Below are 16,065 nucleotides of genomic sequence, written 5' to 3'. Positions count from 1 at the left end.
AACAACCTGGGGGGGGGGATTTCTAAGCCTAACCAAGTTTTCCTGAAAAAATAATGACTTCCTGTTTCCATATAGGGCATTGAGGGCCAGGCATTTATAAGCTACCTCTGTTCATATGAGACATGGGTGCCAGGCCTCTTGGAAATTTCCTGTATTCACCATTCTCTGGTCTAGCTTGCTCTTAAATTGGGTACTTGCTGAACTCCACTTCACATCTGTAAATTTTCCAGTGCATAATGGAGATCTCAGTTACATGAGGATAAAAGGAGAATATCATCTGCAAACAGCAGTTATAGTACCTTTATATTCCTGGGCTGGCTACTCTTCTGGCCTTGACTGCACCTTAACATTTTGTCTATGAAAATTACAGACAGTAAAAGATGAACATCATTTTATTGAGAGGGTCATATGCCCATATTGAATGTATCTGCTTTGTCTCCAATAATGAAGGCACAATCTCACTCCTCAAAAATAATTACCAAATGGCATGAGTGAATGTCTTCGGTGACTATACTGCTGCACATGTTCCAAGTTACATTGTCATATGCCTCCTCCAAGTCTACAAAGCACATGTAGGCAGTACAGGCAATATCCCATGATTCCTCCAATATTTTTATAATAACAAAATGCTTACCCAGTCTATCATGTTCAGGATGGAATCCACATTGCACATCCTGAATTATAGCCTTCTCAGTTAACTGGATCCTTTATTCAGTATCCTAAACTATACCTTTCCAGGCTGTTTCTGCCAGTAAATAAGGTCATTTCAACATGATCAGTCAGATGCAGAGATGAAAACTCTCTCTTTTATTTGTTCATATGCAGGTAACAACTATTTGGGGTACTCCACTTTCAAGAGACCACAACCATGGCACTCATTGTGACACCACCTATGAATAGTTTACTGGGAAACTTCAACTCTCATAAGGAATAATGGATCCACCTGTATGTGAATACCTGGCACAAATGGCTTCCCTGATCTGAACCAAAGTGGTGAATTGAGGTTGGGCTTTTCTACTTCTCATGGATTGTACATAACAAGAGTCATGGATAGACACAAGACACACATAAATGTACTTGGTACCACCATTATCCAAGGGTTAATGATCAACTTTGAAGTCATGCCATCAAAAATCAGGCAATGTATTCTGGTCACTTGGATCAAGGGAGATGTTGATCTGATATCTGTTTACTATTTGATAGTGAGATAGATCAAACAGATGGGGTGGCAACTAGAAAGACCAGATGAACAGATAACCTTTTGCCAAGTAATTCTATTATCCTGGAAACTCTTAACTAATGCTTCTGTACAAGGTGAATACAACTCCATCTCCCAGAAATGCTTCTCCCATAAATCTATAGAAGTTTTAAACATATCATATGAATGCACCCTATTGAGTACATTAGAGGAAAGAAGCTATTGCCAGCATGGAGTCATCACTTGAACAGCAGTAGTTACAGGACACACTGGTCCTATCAGTGATGAGGAACGCTGTCAAATTTAAGAAACAGGCCTTTCATGCAATGCTGGTGGGGGGGTGACTTAATTGGGTAAGTATGACAGGCCAAGAAGACAGCCCCTGCAGTATTCAATAAAGTGGAGATCAAAGAGTTAGGATGAGTTTATTCAGGCCATGTAGAGTGATGCTTGAATAGTTTCAGAGATTTTCTGTAAGCAGTACAGTGACACAGGACAGGGAGGCAGGATATTGCTAAGGATATTTTCATTAAGGATACAGAAATGTCGACCTTAACTTGGCACATTGCTGAGAGGTAAAAAAAGAACTCCTGAATCTACTTAGCATGCCCTTTACTCAGGAGGCACTGCCAGAAACATAAGGTGGAAATGAACCATTTTCAGAGATGAAGTTGCTTCAGTGAATTTTTTTTTTTTTTTTTTTTTTTTATTACTGGCAGCAAAAGTGAATCAGCGCTATCTAAGAACATTAACTATAATGCAAATTGTTGAGAAGTTGTAGTTAATTTGTATTATCAGGATTGCTTGGAATGCTGGTATAGTGTCTCTGTCTTGACATTCTGGCATTGTGGAACCCATGTTCAGAAATGTGACAGGAGGGTGTTTTCTAGCTATAAAAGTATCTCACTCCTCAGCATCCTGCATAAAAATTTTATTAATTTTTAATCTTGAGATATACTCTGCATACAGCTATGAGATTTTATATGGGAGATGTATGACATGATTATGCTTCCAAATTTTATATTTTTGTCTTCAACAGCATTAATTAGTTCTTCATGCACTTTAGTCTTCTAGGTTCAGTGACCTGAATTTCACCATTATTATCTTAAGGCTTATAAAACAGAGGCCTCTCCATTTTATTTTTGTTAGCATTCAAGCTCAAATAGTTGTATTTTAATCAAGTTTTAATAACTGTAAAAGATCCCTTGCAGAGAGCTGCAAAATTCATCGGTGATCAGAACAAATGATCTTGAACTCATTGCATGATTTACATGTGAGCCAAGTTATTCCCAAATATGGAAAACAATAAGGGGCCTTAATGCAGTGCCCTGAGGAACATCTGTAGAAGTCTACAGCACGCTACAGTAACCTTGCCACACAGTGTATTGTGTGCTCATCTGTGTAGGACATTTGTGATCTGTTACATACACATACAGGATCAGATGGGTGTGATGTCCAAAGTCACTATACTAGGAGATTGTGGGTCACTGTATTAAATACATGCCAGAGATTAGTCATACCCTATTTGAAGCCTTCATGGGTATCAGTATGAATGCCATATTGCTCTATAAAGTTGATTTCCTGAGGCTGAATAACCAGTTCCTGTACTTGGCTTTTACAAAAGAAAAAAGCAGAGTGAGGGGACTGAAAGTTTTACATTTACTTATATGTCCAACATTTATGCAAAAGTATAATGATGCATGTCTTCTCAAGCTGTAGTTCTCCTATGTCAAAAAGATCAGCTAAAATTTATAGGCACGGTCTTGTATATGGCACCTGCATTCAGCCCTAGTTAAAGTAATATCAAAGATTCTATCTGTTGAAATATATTCATTTTTATTAACATCCTTTCAACAGGGCAATCAAGAGAGGCAAAGGTAAAGATAATGTGAGAGTATTTTTGTGGCCTGCTCACTGGGAATGATATTGCAGAGTTAACAGTGAGTATTTGTACCACAAATAAAAGATATGTCTTTAATATGCATCTCAAAGCAGTGTCATCTAGTCTACTTTGTTAAAACATGGAACTAAGATTTTCCTTTAATAATTGTAGCTATACCCTAACAAAAGTGCTTGGGGTGGGACATCTGGCAAACAATTTGTAATTAGGAAAGTAACTATCCCTAGCCATCTTTGTTCCAGTCTTCTCAGAGTTCTTTTTTTTTTTTTTTTTTTTTATTACTTTTTGGGGAGCTGAGAATTGGGGTAATCATGTCTATTTACCAAAGGTATTTTCAACAATGGTAAAAAGTTTTAAAACTTCTCAACAAGACTGCCTTCAACAAACATACAAACACATTTTTTCAGGGGGGCAGACTCCCCTTCTCCCATATGAGGGCCTCCCCCACACCTCATGTACTGATATATACCAACTCTGAGGTCAAACAACACAGGAAAAAAAAAGGCAAACATCAATGTTGGCAAAGTTAATTTTGCTGAGAAGCATTTGCACTTGTTACATTTGGTGAAACTAACTTCATCAATTTGACATGCTCCAGAAATGAGTAAGGTGCTAGTTTCGTTCTGATAATGTAATCTCTGTCTCCTATTTAGATCATGCCAATGAATGATGCTTGTAAGCCATTTTCAGGGTTTGTCTCTGGCTCATAAGAAATTTGGTGGTGGCAGTAATCTTGTTACATTTATGCTTTTAGTTTCCAAGTATCCTATTTAACTTTTTCCTGCCTAGTATTTTTCCATGTTTTATAATGATTTTATACATGTTTTAAGTGCTTTCTCATGTATAGTATTTTATTCCTTCTTGTACAATGTTTTTAAGCAATGCTTTTTTTAGTTTGAGCATGAGGCTTAATTGTTTTTCACTGCTACTTAATCATTGTGTGATTTTTATTGATTTACTGGCATTTTCGAATCTCTATTTAAACATGTGCATTTTTTACTGTGGTGTCTGATGAAGCAACTTTGGTTGTGAAAGCGCTTACCACTTTGTACTTTGCTGTGATTAAACGTTTTGCTGTGTGTTATCTTGGTACATTTTTTACTTTTTATCTTACAATTATGAAGTCAGTGTGATAAAGCAAACAAGTAATGAAGACTTTATTCACATTGTAAAGGGTGATGATGGAGGTCTGTTCTGTGCTCGACTGCACATTGTCTATGGTGTCAACAGAACAGGTCAAAAGTAAGAAACAATTCATGAAGAGGCTTTCCTCTGTATAAATTTAAAACAGGAAATGCTCACGTGATACACTGAAGTAAGTTTGTGTACTGGGCTAAAGTATGCTGTCCTACTTTATCGAATTGGTTCCATCAATGTTGGGCAATAAACAGAAAAGTGGTTAGCAACAGTGTAAATCTGCATTAACTAAATAAATTATGCTTGTTAGCCTATTCTTTCGGCTTTTCCCGGTTAGGGGTCGCCACATCGGAACTCCGGTCTGCTAATGATTGGCAGTAGATTTTTACGTACTGGTTTGCCGGGCCTAATGCACAATCTTCAACGAAGGAACGCCCATTCACGCATGTCGCTACACAGAAGACGCTCTAACTGAGAATCGAACGGGCAACGTCTAACTGTGAGGCAACAACACTACCGCAGCACCACCACCTATTATGATACAATTGTTAGTGAGTATGTCTTTAATAATGTTGCATTAATTAATCAGAGTTTTGAATTTAAGCTGTAAAATATATAACTCAGCATCAAAACATAAAGCTGCATGATTTAAACTAATAGCATATTAATTATTCTTTTATAATAAAATGAATGTATGTTTAAATAATCATGCACTTATTAATTAAAGTTTTTGGAGACATGCATGTTTTACAAAACATCTGCAAATCTGTGATCTTGCCAGCTATAGTCGGTATATAAAAGAGAAAGTATTTGTACTGTGCACTTTAAGATAAAATGCATTGTGAAAGGTGAACAGACAATAAAAAATTAAATAAAATGTTTTTCCAATGGTACAGACAACTTATAAAACTGCATGCTATTTTAATAAATTTCAAGTCAACAGTCACACAGTTCCAAAAAGGATAGGCTCAAATCGTCATTATGTATCAGCAGATATGACTTGTCTATAAAAAACATAACCCATGCCTATTTAACCTGACCCTCCTAATTTGCTCTTAGGACTTGAGTTTGATAACCAGTGCATGAATTGATGCACTGGGATTAAAGTTGGCAGCTTGATCCTGGATTGATTTGATCAATTGATTAATTAATGAATTGCTTAATACAGAAACTGCCTTGGCCAAACAAATGCAGCTGTATCTAGGTAAATGATCCCTCGGATAGTTTGCAAAGTAAATAAGCTAATGTATTGTGTAAGCAACTAATTTTATGCTTTATTGAAGTTGTTTTTTAAGTTAAATGCTTTTAGATACAATGTGGCATCTTTTCTCATCCTTCCATCTGTATTCTGGTTTACCACATAATCTCAGTACCAATATAATGAACCCAAATGTTGGTGTCAGAAGTGGGATATACTGAAGAATACAGGAACTGTGAAATGACTATCATTATTTGTATCTGTGGGAAAGAAAAAAAGATAAAAAAATGTATCTGATGAGAGTACTAAGTTGCCTATGGCTGGTCCCTTAAATTCTGTCATGAAAGTGTTAATTAAAATGTGTCTTTAAAAGTTTTAGTAAACGTAAAATTAAATGAACAAGAAAAAAGTTAATGCTAGGGAATGTTCATCTGGATGATTGTTTTTGACAGCATTTAGATCATACAGTTAGTGAGCTCATATAGTCAGTTAACTACAAAAATAAATAAAATAAATAAAGAGTACATGCATCATCATCAGTTAGACACAGATGCCTTAAAAAGGCAAGACAATTTACTGAGAAAAAAATAGTTTATCAGTCAGAATAATTCAATAGCACAAGCAAAGAAAATGCAGAGAGCTAGAAAAAACTCCCTCAAAGGCTAGAGTGCATACATTAATTTGTAGACCACATTTTCATTCAGCCATGTGGGATGCCAATTGCCATTTGTTATTTAATAATTAGCATAAAGGGTGTAACTTGCAAAGTATACTAACAGCAGAGGTATACCCTATGAGAGAAAATGGAGTTAGTATTGAAATGAGTCTCTGTCCTACAAGAGGACAGAAATAATGATGTGTAACCAAACAGAACTTTCAAGTCAAATCCAAACTTATAAGCAGATGCCAGGAGAAATAGCTTTATCTGGGTTACACTGAGTGTGAGACACTATAGGTAATGCAGTGTAATTGAATGGGGGGAAATGCACAAATGTGCTTGTTTGCTGTTCCACCCAGACTTTAAGCAGATCATTAAATGCAGTAAACCAACATAGCATGCCACTTTAACACATGTCTGTCACAGCTGTAAAACTTGCTATACAAAGACATTTTAATAGGGAGAACCCTACAAACCACACTAGGACCTTCACTGCAGCTCTGCTCTGACAATGCATGCAGTCAAAACTGTCCTTCACAGTAAAGCTAAGTGTAAACTAGTTTAGTGTTTTCTGTTAAAGACAATTGTAAATGTTCAGCAATATCAGAGCCCTGCGGGGCATGACAGGCATCAAACACAATGTGAAATTGTTGCAGACGGACACAACTAAACCTATTGTGAGTCTTTTCAGTGGTTCTATGCCATTAAAAAAGACTGATCAATTGTAACAAATACCTGGACTATGGAGGACTGAACACCATTGCTTGACATTATCAGCGCAATCATAAAAAAAGTTATCTTCAGTTGTTAAACTGTATCATTTGAACCTGGACTTGATAAATAACTTATTCACCAATCTAATAGCTATGGAAAGTAAAGCTGAATTTGCATTCACTTGACATGGCAGACATTATACTTTTAGAGTGTTATCTTAAAGCTATTTGCATGGTCTCATACTGTGCCACTGGCAAGAATGTTAAACTGCAAATAAATAAAGTGACTGTATTTCATCACTTGAATAACATTGCAATTACAGGGGTGGCTGCGGTGGTGCAGCAGTTAGCGTTGCCACCTCACAGCAAGAGGTTATCCGGTTCGATCCTCGGCTGGGATGCCTTCTGTGCAGAGCCTACATGTCCTCCCTGTGGTTGCGTGGGTTTCCTCCAGGTGATCTAGTTTCCTCCCACATCCCAAAGTAGGTGGATTGGACACTCTAAATTGCCCCTAGGTGTGAGTGCATGCATGCATGTGTTTGCCTTATGTCGAGCTGGCAACTCGACATCGTAAAACTCCACTGCCAATCATGAGCAGACAGGTGATCCACTGTGGCAACCCCTAACTGGGAAAAGCCGAAAAGAAGAAGAATAACATTGCAATTACAATTAAATGAAATAATGTGGACATTAATCCACAGATTCTAATTTCTACTGCAGAGCACAAGCTAATTCATTCTTTACAATTATTTCAAAGACCGTGATGATGTAAAACATAACTGAAAATTACTTCTACTTGCTACAAGTTTTGTGAAAAGTTACCAGAAGAATGTGTTCTAAATCCTTCAACTGCTACAGCATTCAATAAAAGTATATCAGACCTAGAATCTACCACCTCCCGTAAAATGCCTCCTGGAGACCTTTTTGTAATTAAAAGAAAAAATGGCACCACTAAAATTGTCTTGTCATAAATTGTTTATATGCCATGGGCAATGAATCAGCTGCATTTAATAAACTGGAACATGAGCTAATATGAACGAATACTTGTAAAATAGGAAAACAGTACTAAAGTCATTCAATGCTTAAAATAAATTGCATTTTGTATGTGTATATATATATATATATATATATATAGAGAGAGAGAGAGAGAGAGAGATAATTTAAATTCAGCGTTGCAACTGTTATCTAATTGTAATACAAAAGTTAATCAAAAAGTAGTTAATAATGTCATAATTCAGAATAGCAATGCATAAATAATCATGCCAGTGTTTTTCTACATCACACTACAAAAAAAAATCCATGAATAAAAATCACTGATGATGCCAGCATCAAGCTAGCATTTAACGACTGCATGCATTACAATAAACAGCTTTAAGTCAACCAGATTTTCAGCAAGTTACTTAATGAGGACAAATTGTGTTGCAACTATTAAATAAAACTAAAAATGTGCAAAAACCTGTAATCATAATAATTAAAAATAAGGTATCACAAAGAAAGGGTAATCATTTTTGGGGCATCTGTTTTCTACTCCTCTCTTGCTCACTGCCCATCTCTATTTGACCCTTTTATTTTTACTATTCTTATTTGGAACTACTTTCTACTACTTTATCCAGTTGTAACTTCTTCCTTTCCCAGCCATTCTCTTCATTGTTTCTCCTCATCAGCCTCTCTCCTCTTACCTCACTATGCCAGTCTTTCCATCTCTCCTAACCTTTTGCCTTTAATACCAATGAACCTTCAGCATGAAGCCCCTTTTTATGCTTTTCATTGCTCTTTGCACTGCTTTGTTTTCCTATAACAACAATAAACAGCCTATACCAGCTGTAGCATCCCACTGACAGGTATACCCCATAGTTACACTGCTGTCTGTATTGTATAAACTAATATTAGCCAAATGTTTACAACAACCAAGTACTACTTGTGAGATTTAAGTTACAATAATCTTTAAGGCTTTTTTATTAAACTGACTGTGTTTAAGATGTTACGCACAGTGCATTCAAACTACATGTTAATAGGGTCTCAAAACTATACTGTCGTTATAGCAATATTTACTGTGCATATTTTAGTAACTACATGGGACTGCTGACTTTTTTCCGCTGGAGTTTGACATACAGACTAGATAATCATTTCTTGTGAAACAATGAAGGAATTTCCCAGGCAATGCTGCTTTAGTACATGAACTGCCCCAATAGATGCTGCAGTTTAATATCTACACTGTATTATGACATGCTGTCATTACCTTTACCTTTCTAGCACCATCTTGCAAATGCAAAGCTCAGTCCAAATATTGTAGTATGCTATATCATATCAAAAATGCTGTCCGGTATGCACATATATGGCACAATTTGTGTGCATGTGCATTCAATGTTGTTTGTGTAAGAATCAGTTCAGAAACAGTACAGAACAGATACTCTGTGACAAAGATGTAATAATAAATGACATACCTGGATCCAGTGGACAATGCCACAGGTTCTCTATGGTCACATGATATGGGGATGTACAAGTTGAATAATTTGGATCATATGAATTTGAATTGCAATGTCTGTGACTGTGTTTGCTATTGTAACATGATTACCCACAGTTACGTTGATGCTACATTGTGCATGAATATGCTGGGTATATTTTTCATGTTTCAGGCACTGTTATGGTCTCAAAGGAGTATGTTTCTTATTATCTTTAAACTGCATTCCCCCAAAATTAAATATATACAACTCATTTTCATAAATGTGTGGATACAGACTATATTCTATCTGCCTTTTTGCACTCAATAATTTATACCTTCAGTCTCTCTCCTTATTCCACATCCTCAACTCATTTTTATTACAATGCTTTATTAAAGAAACATAACAAGGTTAATTATATAGATATAATTTGGTATAGTTTCAAAACTTATAAGCAAGCTATAATAATTACAATAGCTAAGTCCAGAATACAAAATCTGAAGTTAAGAAACCAACTGATGGATCATCGTAAATTATTTCAAACTTTAACAGAGTAAAACACACTACAGAGAATGCACATGTATCATGCTGACAGTAACATTAGATGTTATGTGATCCGATCTCGCCTACATTCTGAATGATGGGTTCAGAGCCGATCCCTCGGCTCCGACTCGGCACGCTTATGCTATAGAGCGAGGCCTCTTATTGGCTGAGCTTTCTTTATCCCAGGATGCACCACCACTAATCCCCCAGATCTCGTTTGCCGCTTACAGAGCTTGGACGTGGTCTCAACATTGGCTGGGCTAAGTACTATATTAATAGTATCTTTTCCTGTCAGAAATTTTCTCTTTTTCAACCCAAAAGCTGTTTTAACAGCTATTTTTTGTGTACGAGTGTGTTTCTCGGTGTTTTATTGATTTTTACTTTAAATTTCCTGTCAGAGAAGATTCCTTTCAGTCAGAGGGCCTTCCCTGTTCTAACTACTTTAGTGGTTGTGTGTGGGTCAAGTACCCGTTTGAGTTAGAGGGTCTTGACCCTCCTTGCTTTCTTCCTTTTTCTTACTGTGTAAAAAAAAAAAGGGGAAAAGTTTCTCTTTTCAGTATATATATATATTTTTTGACATACTTATTGTACCTGTGTCCTAAGCTGTTTAAACTTTACTGTTGCTTCTGTTTTTACAACTATGTCTAAGGAACATAAACCATCCGGTTTTAAGAAGTGCACGAGGTGTGGGTTTAAAATGTCCATTATGGACGACCACTCCTCGTGCGTCTATTGTCTTGGCGCCAAACATCTCCAAGAATCCTGCAGTGTGTGCCATGCGTTTTCCTCTCGAGTCCTCCAGGAGAGGAAAAACAAATTAATCCTTAGAGGATTAATCAAGCCTTCTTTCGAGGAGGCTTTATCTTCCTCTCCTTCTTCTAAGAAGAGAAAAGCGTCGGCTCCGACCAGTCAGTCGGAACCGACGGCTAAGAAAGGCAAGCAGACTTCTCCATCGGCTCCACGGACTTCGGAGCCGAGGTCGGAACGGTCTGCCTCGATGCCTCCTACCTCGACCCCTCTGGTTTCGGAGCCGAGGTCTGGAGCATCGAGAGGCGGGTCATCCTCATCGGCTCCACTGATATTGGAGCCGATAAGGGTCATCGGCTCAGACACTTCCCCCTCGGAGCCGAAGTCTTTATCGGAGCCGAGAGAAATTTCGGTGAAGGCTTCCTCAGAGCCGATAATAGTGGAATCCTTTCGGAGCCGGTCCCCAGGCCCTTTGGAGCCAATGGAGAAATCGGTTCGGGCCCGATCGGTATCCTCGAGATCTTCCAGGATGTCTGATTCGGACATTGACAGGGTACTCCTTCGACTCTTCCAGTCTCCGGTGTTCCAAAAGATGGTTTCGGCTCCAGCCCATTTGGCTTCGGAGCCGATGGTCCACTCCCTTACAGTTCTTCCTCCTCCAACAGCTTCGGCACCATTGGAGCAGGTGTTGGTGTAACCAGTGGAGGTGTTAGGGTCAGACTCGACCCTTGCTCCGACTCCGGCTCCTGGGTCGGAGTTCAGTGCACGGACTTCTTCCTTTGGCCCTGGGCGGGAGGCTTCGGGATTGATGCCTTCGGTCCCAAGTCTTCCTCTTGGTGCGGCGGGAGTACTGTCCACTGTCGTGGCCACGGAGGGGGGACCTTCCCAGGATTCTGGTGGTCCCGCCTTCAGGGCTATGAGGAGTGCTCTAGCCAAATCTTCTTTGGCCATCTCCACAGTTTCCCCAGTTCCTTCCCTACTCTTGGAAACTGGGTCATTGGCAGTTCCCCTGTCAGCAGACAGCGGAGCCCCTGGGCCTCAGGTTACCCCTGCTGGGGTTTCTCCCCCTCCTGGAGGTCCTTCTGAAGCCTCTTCGGATGAACCTCCCAGGAAGAAAACGTGCAAGAGGAAGCACATTGACTCCCCTGATGAGTCTTTGACATCTGACACCAATCTCGATGATGCAAAGGGGTCCCCCAAGTCGTCCTCGGATAATGTCTCCTTTGCAGACATCCTTGAAGCCCTAAAACAACAAGGCGGCTGGCAGTCCAAACCTCCCTCTGCTGATGAGTCGGTGTTCCTGAAGGCCTTCGGGGCTCAGCCCTCCGCCTCCTGGGTGTCTCCGCCCTTCGACAAGCTCTTGGATTTGATCTGTCGAAGGGCGTGGGAACACCCGGACTCTGTGGAACCAGTGCCCGCTCGTCCAAACAAATTTCTTTCAGCACCCCCAGATAGAGAGTTCCTCATGAAAGGTGTGGCTGTGGATGCTATGGTGGTGGCATCTGCTACACAGCAGGATGTAGCAGAGGCTTCTATGTCCGTCCATCCTCCTAATAAGGAGTCTAGGAGCATGGATCGGTACGGCAAGCACACCCTTAGTTCAGCGGCCTTTACTTTGAGGTCTCTGAACTACCTAACGCACTTTACGAGATTCCAGAGGGATCTGATTAAGGAGCTATCCGATACCCTCTTAGGTAACCTGCCTGAGGAGCTGGCCCAGACGGTTGGATCTCAGCTGGCTACGATGTCATTCATCTCGAACTCGTCCATGATGCTCATCTCGTATGCGGCTGAGGGGGCGAGTAGAGCGGCGGGTACAGGCATTGCGCTATGGAGACAAGCCTGGCTTTGCCTGTGTCATTTTGTGGAGGCCTTCAAGTCTTCATTCGCCGACGCCCCATTTGATGGGTCCTCCCTGTTTGGGCCCAAGGTGAAAGACACACTTACCCGCTGTGAACAGGAGGGTAAGACTCTGACTGCCATAGGGGCACAATTTTCCACTCCCTTTCGGCCTTATTCCAAGGCTAAAAGAGGAGGGAAGATGTGGTTCCAGAGATCGCAGAAGTCTTACCCCTCTCAGCAGGAAGGTTCCCCCTCCAGAGGCAGAGGAGGGGGAAATTCATCAGGAAGACGCCGTCCCAGAGGTGGCAGAGGCCCCCGCAACACTGGAGACCGCGAGTCCTTTTGTGGCTCCTCAACTTTTCATAGTCCCTGAGGGATTGCCCGGCTGTGCTGCTCCGGAGCCAGTCGGGGTCGTCGAAGCACCTAAAGGCCTGGGAAAGGATCACTCAGGACCGATGGGTGCTTCGAATTATCGCCGGAGGTTACTCCATCCCATTCTGTTGTTCCCCCCCCTCAGTCCAAAAGAATCCCGGACCCGCCACCCAGTCAATGGGATACCGCAGCCATAGAAATTTCAAAACTGCTGAAAAAGGAGCCATCCAACCGGTCCCTGCAGACCAGATCGGATTAGGGACTTACTCAAGATTCTTTTTAGTGCCAGAAAAGACTGGGGACTTGAGGCCCATTTTGGACCTAAGCAACCTAAACCATTCAGTCAAGAAGTCCAAGTTCCGAATGGTCACTTTACAAACCATTCTCCCGTTGTTGGAGAAAGGTGTTTGGATGTGCTCCATAGACCTCAAGGACGCGTATTACCATATCAAAATACATCAAACGTCCAGGAGACACTTGCGCTTCAGCCTAGGAAGCAGTCATTTTCAGTTTCATGCGCTGCCCTTTGGTCTCACCACAGCCCCCAGGGTGTTCACCAAATGCTTGGCAGTAGTGACTGCTCACTTGAGGAGTCTAGGATTCCAGGTGTTTCCGTACCTAGACGACTGGCTTCTAACTGCCACCTCAAAGCATCTACTTCTACAGAGCCTGCAGGCCACAATATCACTGGGCAATTCCCTAGGAATCACCTTCAATTGGCCAAAGTCTGTGTTATGGCCATCTCAAAGGATAAAATTCATAGGGGCAGAGATAGATTCAAACCAGATGCGGGTCTATCTACCTGCAGACAGAATTCAGATCATACAAAATCAGGTTCGAGCCCTACTCCCCAAGTCCAAAGCCCCAGCCAGAATGGTCTTGCAACTATTGGGATCGATGTCTGCCACAGTTCTGCTAGTTTCCTTGGCAAGGTTACACATGAGAATCCTCCAGTGGCTTCTCTCAACTCAATGGTCCTTTCAGGAACTCTCTCTCAATCATCTAATATGGATCACAGAATCTTGCAGACGAGACCTTCGCTGGTGGTTAGTGTCTTCCAATTTGGATCAGGGACGACCCTTTGCTCTTCCTCCTCCAGCAGCCACGTTGACCACGGACGCCTCCCAGACGGGGTGGGGGGGGCATTCCCTGGGCAGGTCAGTCCAGGGCAAATGGCATCCAGAAGAGACCTCTCTCCACATCAACATCCTAGAGATGAGAGCAGTACTCCTGTCCCTTCAAGCCCTTCACTGTTACCTCCCTCAGGGCATAATTGCTGTTCACACAGACAACATGTCAGTTGTCTGGTACCTGAACAAGCAGGGAGGGACCAGATCCTATCCTCTTTGCAGAGAAGCGATGAGGGTCTGGGAATGGGCAATCTCAACCAATCGCTTCCTAATGGCAACTCACATACCGGGCAAATCCAATGTCGTAGCCGACAGGTTGAGCAGGACCATTCTCTCTCCTCACGAGTGGTCTCTGAACATAACTATTACAAGACAGATTTTCAGCGAATGGGGAGTTCCTTGTTGTGACCTCTTCACGACTCCTCTGAATGCGAAGTGCAAGGATTTTTTCTCCCTATCCCTGGCTCCGGGGAAGAGCCCTATGGACGCGTTAGTCCACCCTTGGCCCACCGGCCTGCTTTATGCCTTCCCTCCAGTTCCGCTACTACCCAAGGTAATTCAGAAGGCTTCTCTCTTAGGGAGCAAGATGATCTTAATTGCTCCTTACTGGCCTTGTCAAGTCTAGTTTCCCTATCTTCGGAAACATGCTCTGGAAGGTCCATGGTTCCTGGACCAGATCCCAGACCTGCTGACTCATCAGTCGGGACTACTACACCAGTCCCTACACACATTAAGATTGACGGCCTGGCTCCTCCTCTTCCAACCATAGTCAGGAGACACGCACTAGACCCAGAGGTAGTGCACATATTGTCTTCAGCCCACAAGTCGACTACGAAGAAACTTTATTCCAGCAAATGGAAAAGATTTGCTATATGGGCTCAACTCCAGGGCCTGGATCCCACTTCAACTCCCGTAGCAGAAGTACTCAAGTTCCTAACCTCTCTTTTCAACCAAGGCTCTTCTGTTTCTACCATCAAAGTACAATTGGCAGCAATTTCTAACTTTCATGAATCTTGAAAGGTGCTGCTCTATTAAGACCTCCAGTTTCTCATCCTGCACCTCCATGGGATCTCGATATAGTATTACGTGCCTTGACTTCTTCCCCCTTTGAACCGGCAGCTACCTGTGATTTAAAGTTTCTATCATGGAAGACAGCTTTCCTAGTGGCAATTACTTCAGCCAGAAGGGTTTCAGAACTTCAAGCTTTGTCAGTAAAACCTCCGTACTTGGTTTTTCATCCAGACAGAGTTTCCCTCAGACCGAATCCTTCTTTTGTTCCTAAAGTCTGCTCTACTTTATGCTTACAACAGTCATTAGAGCTCCCAGTGTTTTTCCCAAAATACTCCAATGAAGCGGAATTTATTTTCCACACACTAGATGTCCATAGGCAGTTACGTTTTTATTTGGATAGGACCAAACATTCAAGGAATACAGATCAGTTGTTTGTGTCCTTTGCAGAAAACAAATTGGGCAATGCAGTCACAAAGGTCACTATTGCCAAATGGATCAGGGACTGTATTACTCAAGCTTATATTTTTTCTAACGAGGAGCTTTCCACCGCTGTCAAGGCTCATTCTACAAGGGCTATGGCTACTTCGGTAGCATTTCATTCTAAGCTTGCTATTGGTGACATTTGTGCTGCGGCTACATGGTCTTCCCCGCATACTTTCATTTCTCACTACAAATTAGATGTGGCATCTAGAGGACGAGCTTCATTTGGTTCCACAGTGCTCAGGAGTGTTTTCCAATGAGCCACCCGATTTAGGTGCTAGGGACGCTGTCCCATCATTCAGAATGTAGGCGAGATCGGATCACATAACATCTTTTAGTTATGTACTCACCATAACTTCAGATGTTTGGGATCCATCTCGCCTACATTCCTAATAACCCACCCTCCTCCCCCCTTCCTTGGAGATCAGAGGATATCAGAAGGTCCGAATCCTGTTGTTTCATCTTGAAACATCTAACAATGTTATATAAACAAGCTGTGCATGTGTGCATGAATGCGGACAAACAAGATCTGGGGGATTAGTGGTGGTGCATCCTGGGATAAAGAAAGCTCAGCCAATAAGAGGCCTCGCTCTATAGCATAAGCGTGCCGAGTCGGAGCCGAGGGATCGGCTCCGAACCCATCATTCAGAATGTAGGCGAGATGGATCCCAAACATCTGAAGTTATGGTGAGTAC

This window comes from Protopterus annectens, chromosome 7.part0 (genome assembly GCF_019279795.1).
Source record: "Protopterus annectens isolate FY-2018-M chromosome 7.part0, PAN1.0, whole genome shotgun sequence".
NCBI classification, from domain to species: Eukaryota; Metazoa; Chordata; order Ceratodontiformes; family Protopteridae; genus Protopterus; species Protopterus annectens.
This window is presented reverse-complemented; position numbering follows the sequence as displayed.